Consider the following 10,701-nt stretch of genomic DNA (forward strand, 5'->3'; position numbering starts at 1 on the left):
TGTATCCACAATGAGACTTGCGGAATGCGTCTTTTGCCGATACGTCCGTTCTTTATTGAACACTACTGCAAACCCATTCCTAAACGGACATATCTGACTCACTCCGTCTCACTGTTGGGATGCCAACTAGACGTCAGTCGCTCCACAATTTAGCGCAAAGCGCAGATACCCGGTCTCCTGCCGGCACCCCAGCAGGAAACACTTGTATCCACAATGAGACTTGCGGAATGCGTCTTTTGCCGATACGTCCGTTCTTTATTCGGTATAGTTCCTGCTTCCTCGCCAAGCCCGACACGCCCCGATCCTCAGAGCCAATCCTTATCCCGAAGTTACGGATCCAATTTGCCGACTTCCCTTACCTACATTATTCTATCGACTAGAGGCTCTTCACCTTGGAGACCTGCTGCGGATATGGGTACGAACTGGCGCGACGCCTCCACGTGGCCCTCTCCCGGATTTTCAAGGTCCGAGGGGAAGATCCGGACACCGCGGCAACTGCGGTGCTCTTCGCGTTCCAAACCATATCTCCCTGCTAGAGGATTCCATGGAACTCGAACGCTCATGCAGAAAAGAAAACTCTTCCCGGATCTCCCGACGGCGTCTCCGGGTCCTTTTGGGTTACCCCGACGAACTCTCTTGCGAGGGCCCGACTTTTTGACGGTTCCGCTGCCAGGTTCCGGAATAGGAACCGGATTCCCTTTCGCCCGATGGGTGTGAGCACGTATATGCGATAAGCACACAGACTCTTCGTAAAACGACTACACCGCATCAACATCGGCTTTCGCCTAGGGCTTAGGATCGACTGACTCGTGTGCAACGGCTGTTCACACGAAACCCTTCTCCACGTCAGTCCTCCAGGGCCTCGCTGGAGTATTTGCTACTACCACCAAGATCTGCACCGACGGCGGCTCCAGACGGCCTCACGGCCAGCCCTTCTGCGCACACCGCCGCGACCCTCCTACTCGTCAGGGCTTCATGATCGTCAATGACGATCGCACATGCCGCTGACGGTCGAGTATAAGCACGACGCTTCAGCGCCATCCATTTTCAGGGCTAGTAACTTCGGCAGGTGAGTTGTTACACACTCCTTGGCGGATTCCGACTTCCATGGCCACCGTCCTGCTGTCTTAAGTTACCAACGCCTTTCATGGTATCCCATAAGCGTCGATTTAGGCGCTTTAACTCGACGTTTGGTTCATCCCACAGCGCCAGTTCTGCTTACCAAAAATGGCCCACTTGGCACTCTGATCCGTGTCTCGCGGCTTCATCAATTCGAGCAAGCCGGAGATCTCACCCATTTAAAGTTTGAGAATAGGTTGAGGTCGTTTCGACCCCAATGCCTCTAATCATTCGCTTTACCGGATGAGACTCGTGCGCGACGAGCGCCAGCTATCCTGAGGGAAACTTCGGAGGGAACCAGCTACTAGATGGTTCGATTAGTCTTTCGCCCCTATACCCAGTTCCGACGATCGATTTGCACGTCAGAATCGCTACGGACCTCCATCAGGGTTTCCCCTGACTTCGTCCTGACCAGGCATAGTTCACCATCTTTCGGGTCCCAGCGTGTACGCTCTTGGTTTATATGCACAAATTGCTTTCAATGCAATTCCATAAAGTTAATTAATAAATATAAAGTTAATCATAAAATTATTCCAAAATAAAAAAAAAAAAAAAAAGAAAAAAAACACAATAATATAAAAAAAAACAAAAAAATAAAACTATGCAAAATATTAAAAGTTGTCCTATCTCCAAAAAAGCAGATAAGTAACGGAACGTAAAAAGGTAAGGGCACGTATATTGTTATCGTGTCCAATCTCCAAAAAAGCAGATAAGTAACGTATCGTAAAAAGGTAAGGGCACGTATATTGTTATCACGTCCAATCTCCAAAAAAGCAGATAAGTAACGTATCGTAAAAAGGTAAGGGCACGTATATTGTTATCGTGTCCAATCTCCAAAAAAGCAGATAAGTAACGGATCGTAAAAAGGTAAGGGCACGTATATTGTTATCGCGTCCAATTACCAAAAAACCGATAAGTAACGGATCGTAAAAAGGTAAGGGCACGTATATTGTTATCGTGTCCAATCTCCAAAAAAGCAGATAAGTAACGGATCGTAATAAGGTAAGGGTACGTATATTGTTACTACTATTGAATACGGGATACTATACACGAACGCGTCATTTTATGTCCGACCAACGCGGAAGTTGGCGAAATTAACGACAAAGTGTTGGAATTGCTTCCCGGTGAGGTCTGCTCCTTCTTCTCCATTGACGAACAACTGAGCGATAGTCGGCCAGAGCCCCGTCAACGAGGAAGACATCAACAGGAGCAACAGCAGCAGCCGCAACAACCAGCAGCAGCACAAGCCAATACTGGAATGCCACCACCCCCCGATCGTGACAATAACGATATTGGCGACGATGCAATCGAACAACTAATGCTCAACATCTGTATGGACGACGATGGGATTGTGCGAACACCACCACCACCACCACCACCTGTGGTACAAGCCATTCCACCAGCCCCAGAAGATGTCGTCGCCAATATTGTACCCGGAGGAGCAGCAGCTCCCACCACCACCACAAACAATGACGACGAAGAACCCAATGACCTGTACGTGCCCGTTGATGTTCTCAATGGCATCAATACGTCCAATTTGCCGCCGCACGATTTGCGGTTAAAAGTTGGAGCCGTAGTGATGTTGTTGCGCAACATCGATCTGGGTAATGGACAGTGTAACGGATGCAGGTTGTTGGTAAGAAGAATGCAGGATCAATTACTCGAACTGGAAACGTTGACTGGACCGTCTAAGGGGAAAATAGTTTGGCTACCACGTATGGTATTGCGCAGTACCGTTCCAGAATTGATTTCGCCCATAGAGCGAACTCAATTCCCGGTACGCCTTGCATTTGCTATGACTATCAACAAGTCGCAAGGACAAACTTTTAAGCGGGTAGGGATTGCGCTCACCAGTCCCTGCTTTGCTCACGGCCAGTTATATGTCGCCATGTCGCGAGTAGGCGATCCTGCACAAGTTCGAATTTTCGTGGGTCCACACCCGATGCAAGGTCGTTTTACATTTCCTACTACTGTGCTCACAACGCGGAATGTGGTACACCGCGAAGTGTTTACGGTAAGACCGGATCCGCCTGTAGTCGTATATAATATACGGAAACGGGCCCATCAAAACGTCAATGCTGTAGTCGTTGATGGTGGCAATGTGATTGATGGTGATGGCGGTAATAATGGTGGACCACCACGATTATTGTCGCTGCCACAATTATTGTTGCCCTCATTGGACACGGCGGTATTACGTGTTGATGGGACCAGGCGGATTGGAGATCAACAATCGACCACATACGACCGAGACGCTCTGCTGATGCCACCACCCATCGCCCTACCACCTAGAGCGCGCCCACGAAAAAAAAGGAAAAAACGAACAAAAAACCTACTTGGCACCACCAGCATCGCAATCATCACAGGCCGGCACGCAAAAATCATCATCGTCGTTGAAGATTCGAATTTTGTCAGACGTGCAGATTCGGCCGCCAAGAGGTTTGCCACAACCTGGGCCACGATCATTGTCCTCTGCTATACCACGACATCCACCATCATCATCAGTAGCAGAGGAGCAATGGGTCGAAAAAGATGGGCCGAAACCGACTGTGACGCCAGAAAAAATCGAGGACAGTGACGGAGGAGAAGTGAGCGAGGCGCACCTGGTGCAAATTGCAAAAGAGCAAATTTTCAACCCCATTTGTCCAGATCTCACCGATGTGGAGTTGAAAATGCGCAAATCCGTCGCTGATATGCCTGGCACCTCGAACAAGATTAACGACCAACTGACAGAGGATCAGAGGGATGAAGCAAGACAAATAGCGGAAATCGAGGCGAGAATTCGTCAGCGCAAAGCGATTGAAGCTATAACCCGATATGGACAGCCCCCTTCAAAGAAGGGAAAAAAATAAAAAAAAATTAATATAAAGTATTTTAAATTGATTGAAAAGTGTAGACGAATTTGTTCTTGCTAGGCAATTTTAAATGTTTTATATTTACCAAAAAAATTTAAAAACAAATTTTTAAATGTTTACAGATTGGTGTGGTCAATATGAAATTGGGTACGTTTTTCAGATGATGTCGCACGTACAGTCTGTAGGTGTTTAAAATTGACCCAAAAAAAATATTGTTAGTTTTAGGTGCGCATAGTTTTTAAGTTCCCCTCTGGTCTCTGTTGTAGATATAGTTTAATAGATTAGTAATAAAAAAAAACCCCAAAAAAAATTAATATACAGAATGTAAAGTTTACTTAGAAATTTGTTCGATAATATGACATTTCGATATAACTATACATATTGTATATTTGCCCAAAAAAATGTATATAAACAAAAACCCAAAAAAAATTAAAAAACAAAAAAACTAAAATTACACCAACGACACAAGTGTTTAAAGTGGAACACTTGAATCTGGACATTTAAGTGTAATCACTTTAAATACTAACACACACACACAACAAAAACACACATTTCGACATAAAGTGTTTAAAGTTTAACTAACAACGTACCCAAATTTTCATTTCATTCATTCAATTTTTACAACTTTAAATGCTTTATGTTGTGACAAATACTTTAGTGTAATTGAAGTACTTATGTACGAGTATGACAATTACACTGGGGTAACAACAAATAGATAAGTTTTAGGTGAATAATTTTTTTTTTACCTGTTTCTAATCTAAACGGTACCCTTCCATGGAGCTGTGTGACCTTGACGTGGGTGGAAGGGCTTAGTAGATTAATGTGTTGTTTGCGCATATTTTTTGCATGCAACAACATTGATCGAAGCCAAGGACAGCTCAAATTGTTTTTCTTACATTTTTAAAAGTACTATTGACATTTTTTTGTTACTTTCAGGTCAACTTTATGATGTCGACGACGATGACGACAGCGACGATGACGACGATGACGACGATGACGACAATGAACAAAGGTTCTTTTCAGAACCATCACATGATTAATTACAGAAATTCGTTTGTCTTTAATTTTCTCATCACGTTTCAGGTATAAAAAGTAACACTAAAATTTAGATTTTCTCCCCAAAAAACCTCTGAAAATAAAAAAAACTGTAACCTGTAACCCTTTCTTTTAGGCAAGGACAGGTCAAAGTGACATTTTTTTGTTAGTTTCAGCTCAACTTTATACTGCTGATGACGACGACGACGTTGAACAAAGGTTCTTTTCAGAACCATCACATGATTAATTACAGAAATTCGTTTTTGTATATATTTTTTGACGACGTTTATATGCACAAATTGCTTTCAATGCAATTCCATAAAGTTAATTAATAAATATAAAGTTAATCATAAAATTATTCCAAAATAAAAAAAAAAAAAAAAAAGAAAAAAAAAACAATAATATAAAAAAAAACAAAAAAATAAAACTATGCAAAATATTAAAAGTTGTCCTATCTCCAAAAAAGCAGATAAGTAACGGAACGTAAAAAGGTAAGGGCACGTATATTGTTATCGTGTCCAATCTCCAAAAAAGCAGATAAGTAACGTATCGTAAAAAGGTAAGGGCACGTATATTGTTATCACGTCCAATCTCCAAAAAAGCAGATAAGTAACGTATCGTAAAAAGTTTGTATATAAAATAGTTAAGCTTTTGACTGTATTGAGAATTTTACGCAATAAAATTGTTTTATTAAAATATGGTACCGTTTTTATCAAATAAAAAATTATTTAAGTGAAAAAATGCCTAATTTTGGCATTAGTGAGCTTTCGCACCAAAGTAGCATGCCACCTGGGAGCAGAAAGCATGCTGCTTGCAAGGGTTCTAAAGCACAGCAAAGGGCATATTCATAAAAAAGAACTTTAAATTAGGTGAAATAAGCACAAAAAAAAGCACTTTAAAATTTTTCAAAAAAATTGAATGATGAAACGATCGTTTTCCTCGTTCACGTCCAAAAATTCGATCAAACCTACGCCGGAAATTACATTTTAAGGAAAAAATCAAAATGGCAGCCATTTTGGATTGAAATAGGTTAGGGTTGATGATACTCGTTTTCGACTAATTCGGGGTCAAGCACCGCCCTCTGTACAAGAAAGCCAAGAAGGTGCATGCCAAAAATTCCAATATGGCCGAAATATGGGATTGACAGTTTGCATTTGTTTGTATTGTGGAAATTGAGTTTTTGGATGATTAAATTAATTTTTAAAGTTTAAAGTCAAGACTTGGGATTACTTGCCAAAGTAATTTTTGTTTGCTATTATATATTGTTGTTTATATGTTTGTTGTTCTAGTGAAAGTGTAGTTTGTGTTCATTTTATTGTGTTATCACTATTGTTATTGTTCCTTCATTGTTCTATAATTTGTTGTTGGTTTTTTAACTTAAATTCTATTGCCTCTACAATATGCCGTCACACTTGTTGTTTGCCAAATTGTAAAAGCAATTTGGAGAAAGGCCCAACCTAACACTTGATGACGTAAGCGCCACGGAAAAAAAAAATGAACCATACACGGCATTTTGCGTGTAGCGGTGATAATTTGGACTTTCTCGCTGACTGTCCTTTCAAACTGTGTTCCTGACAGTTATTCAAACCTTCATACCGCTTTTCGCCCTGACTGTACAAAATTTTCTAGTGGTTTTTTATGTTATTGAATGAGTATTCCAAAAAGGTGGCATGCTACTTTGGTGCGAAAGCTCACTAATGCCAAAATTACTGCTACGTCCGATACGTTTCGCAGATCTCGTCGTACATACTATGTTATCAGGTACATATCGGCTACTGGAGCCTACGACTCATATAACAAACGGTTCTTTTCAGAACCACAAGTTTGAAAAAGCGAAAGATTAATACGTTAGATTTTTATACGTTAGCTAGTCCCGCCGTTTACCATCACAATTGCCTTTAGTAAAAGTTTGGCGACTGATTACCGGCCGGAGACGCGGTATCACTTCCGTGTGCACTTCTCCGTTCCGTAACCCTTCGTTTTTTTATCGGCCGGAGACGCGGTATCACACCTTTTTACGATCCGTTTCTTATCTGTTTATGTGGTAATTGGACGTGATAACAATATACGTGCCCTTTACCTTTTTACGATTCTATCCTTATCTGCTTTTTTGGAGATTGGACACGATAACAATATACGTGCCCTTACCTTTTTACGATCCGTTTCTTATTTGCTTTTTTGAGGATTGGACACGATAACAATATACGTGCCCTCACCTTTTTACGATCCGTTACTTATCAGCTCTTTTGGAGATTGGACGCGATAACAATATACGTGCCCTTACCTTTTTACGATCCATTACTTATCTGCTTTTTTGGAGATTGGACGTGATAACAATATACGTGCCCTTACCTTTTGACGATACGTTACTTATCTGCTTTTTTGGAGATTGGACACGATAACAATATACGTGCCCTTACCTTTTTTTACGATCCGTTACTTATCTGCTTTTTTGGAGATTGGACGCGATAACAATATACGTGCCCTTACCTTTTTACGATCCATTACTTATCTGCTTTTTTGGAGATTGGACGTGATAACAATATACGTGCCCTTACCTTTTGACGATACGTTACTTATCTGCTTTTTTGGAGATTGGACACGATAACAATATACGTGCCCTTACCTTTTTTTACGATCCGTTACTTATCTGCTTTTTTGGAGATTGGACACGATAACAATATACGTGCCCTTACCTCAAATTAAGGGAAATAACCACTTTGAACCTTTCAGAAATTCGAAAAATGCCATTTTTTGTCAAAATTTTCAATTTTTTTTTTGTTCCATAAGGGTTCCAATGCACAGCAAAGGGCATATTTATACAAAAGAACTTTAAATTAGGTGAAATAAGCACAAAAAAAAGCACTTTAAAATTTTTCAAAAAAATTGAATGATGAAACGATCGTTTTCCTCGTTCACGTCCAAAAATTCGATCAAACCTACGCCGGAAATTACATTTTAAGGAAAAAATCAAAATGGCAGCCATTTTGGATTGAAATAGGTTAGGGTTGATGATACTCGTTTTCGACTAATTCGGGGTCAAGCACCGCCCTCTGTACAAGAAAGCCAAGAAGGTGCATGCCAAAAATTCCAATATGGCCGAAATATGGGATTGACAGTTTGCATTTGTTTGTATTGTGGAAATTGAGTTTTTGGATGATTAAATTAATTTTTAAAGTTTAAAGTCAAGACTTGGGATTACTTGCCAAAGTAATTTTTGTTTGCTATTATATATTGTTGTTTATATGTTTGTTGTTCTAGTGAAAGTGTAGTTTGTGTTCATTTTATTGTGTTATCACTATTGTTATTGTTCCTTCATTGTTCTATAATTTGTTGTTGGTTTTTTAACTTAAATTCTATTGCCTCTACAATATGCCGTCACACTTGTTGTTTGCCAAATTGTAAAAGCAATTTGGAGAAAGGCCCAACCTAACACTTGATGACGTAAGCGCCACGGAAAAAAAAAATGAACCATACACGGCATTTTGCGTGTAGCGGTGATAATTTGGACTTTCTCGCTGACTGTCCTTTCAAACTGTGTTCCTGACAGTTATTCAAACCTTCATACCGCTTTTCGCCCTGACTGTACAAAATTTTCTAGTGGTTTTTTATGTTATTGAATGAGTATTCCAAAAAGGTGGCATGCTACTTTGGTGCGAAAGCTCACTAATGCCAAAATTACTGCTACGTCCGATACGTTTCGCAGATCTCGTCGTACATACTATGTTATCAGGTACATATCGGCTACTGGAGCCTACGACTCATATAACAAACGGTTCTTTTCAGAACCACAAGTTTGAAAAAGCGAAAGATTAATACGTTAGATTTTTATACGTTAGCTAGTCCCGCCGTTTACCATCACAATTGCCTTTAGTAAAAGTTTGGCGACTGATTACCGGCCGGAGACGCGGTATCACTTCCGTGTGCACTTCTCCGTTCCGTAACCCTTCGTTTTTTTATCGGCCGGAGACGCGGTATCACACCTTTTTACGATCCGTTTCTTATCTGTTTATGTGGTAATTGGACGTGATAACAATATACGTGCCCTTTACCTTTTTACGATTCTATCCTTATCTGCTTTTTTGGAGATTGGACACGATAACAATATACGTGCCCTTACCTTTTTACGATCCGTTTCTTATTTGCTTTTTTGAGGATTGGACACGATAACAATATACGTGCCCTCACCTTTTTACGATCCGTTACTTATCAGCTCTTTTGGAGATTGGACGCGATAACAATATACGTGCCCTTACCTTTTTACGATCCATTACTTATCTGCTTTTTTGGAGATTGGACGTGATAACAATATACGTGCCCTTACCTTTTGACGATACGTTACTTATCTGCTTTTTTGGAGATTGGACACGATAACAATATACGTGCCCTTACCTTTTTTTACGATCCGTTACTTATCTGCTTTTTTGGAGATTGGACGCGATAACAATATACGTGCCCTTACCTTTTTACGATCCATTACTTATCTGCTTTTTTGGAGATTGGACGTGATAACAATATACGTGCCCTTACCTTTTGACGATACGTTACTTATCTGCTTTTTTGGAGATTGGACACGATAACAATATACGTGCCCTTACCTTTTTTTACGATCCGTTACTTATCTGCTTTTTTGGAGATTGGACACGATAACAATATACGTGCCCTTACCTCAAATTAAGGGAAATAACCACTTTGAACCTTTCAGAAATTCGAAAAATGCCATTTTTTGTCAAAATTTTCAATTTTTTTTTTTGTTCCATAAGGGTTCCAATGCACAGCAAAGGGCATATTTATACAAAAGAACATTAAATTAGGTGAAATAAGCACAAAAAAAGCACTTTAAAATTTTTCACTTTTCAAAAAAATTGAAAGACTGGGGGGGTATTAGAGAGGTTTTTTAGGTACTTTTTGAAATTCAATATCTCGGTAACGGGAGGTTAGGTTAATCTGTTAAATCTGTCTGGTTAAATCTGATGATTCTCTTTTGTGTGTGTCGTTATCCGATGATGAAGATATCGGCGCATCTTTGTCGAAAAGTTCGTTGAACATTCCTGTTATGTCATTGGACAAGAAGACCGGGAAAGAAGCCCTGAGGGAGCGGTATGAGTCGGTCGATGTAGAGTTTGCCAATTCAAGTTCGGACGACGAAGAAATAGATCAAACAAGATCAAGAGCTAGATTGCAACATAATGGACGAGGTATAAAAAAATTACGTCGCTGTCAGGAGTTACTGGATCGGCTGCGTCTCTTACACAATGAAGCACAAGATGCCGAAGAATCTTATGCTTCGAGTGTGCCCCAAATGGATTTGCACCGAGAAAGTGCAGAAAGAAAAATTGCTCTGGTACGTAGGTTAGTAGGGGATCTTACAAGCAGCGATTTTCCAGTTACCTTATAAGTAATTTTATTTTATTTTTTACCAAAACGGTTCTTATCAGAACCACAAATTAATTTAAAAAGAAAATATGTTATGAGTTGTTTTTTGTTTTCTTTCCTACATACGTATTGCTAAAATTCAATTTTTTCATCACCGGTTATGTTTCAGCTTCTATTACATTTTAGCTTCTGTTACATCTCTATGTGTCCTTGACTGTAACGGAACACCGCCCGGAGGCACGGTACTGCTATCGCGCGCCTTATTGAGAGAGTGATCGGTAGGCTAGGCGCTCCCGACTGTAAAAGCCGGCGGACGTGT

The 10,701-nt window shown here is 40.3% G+C and overlaps 1 pseudogene; it reads right to left on the reverse strand.

The window, feature by feature from the left end:
• Positions 1 to 374: 374 nt before the first annotated feature.
• On the reverse strand, positions 375 to 1,578 carry LOC145730045 (large subunit ribosomal RNA; annotated as a pseudogene).
• Between the last annotated feature and the right edge of the window lie 9,123 nt (positions 1,579 to 10,701).

The sequence above is a fragment of the Ips typographus genome, linkage group LG5 (genome assembly GCF_016097725.1).
Source record: "Ips typographus isolate SLU linkage group LG5, UJ_Ityp_2.0, whole genome shotgun sequence".
In the NCBI taxonomy this organism is placed as follows: domain Eukaryota; kingdom Metazoa; phylum Arthropoda; class Insecta; order Coleoptera; family Curculionidae; genus Ips; species Ips typographus.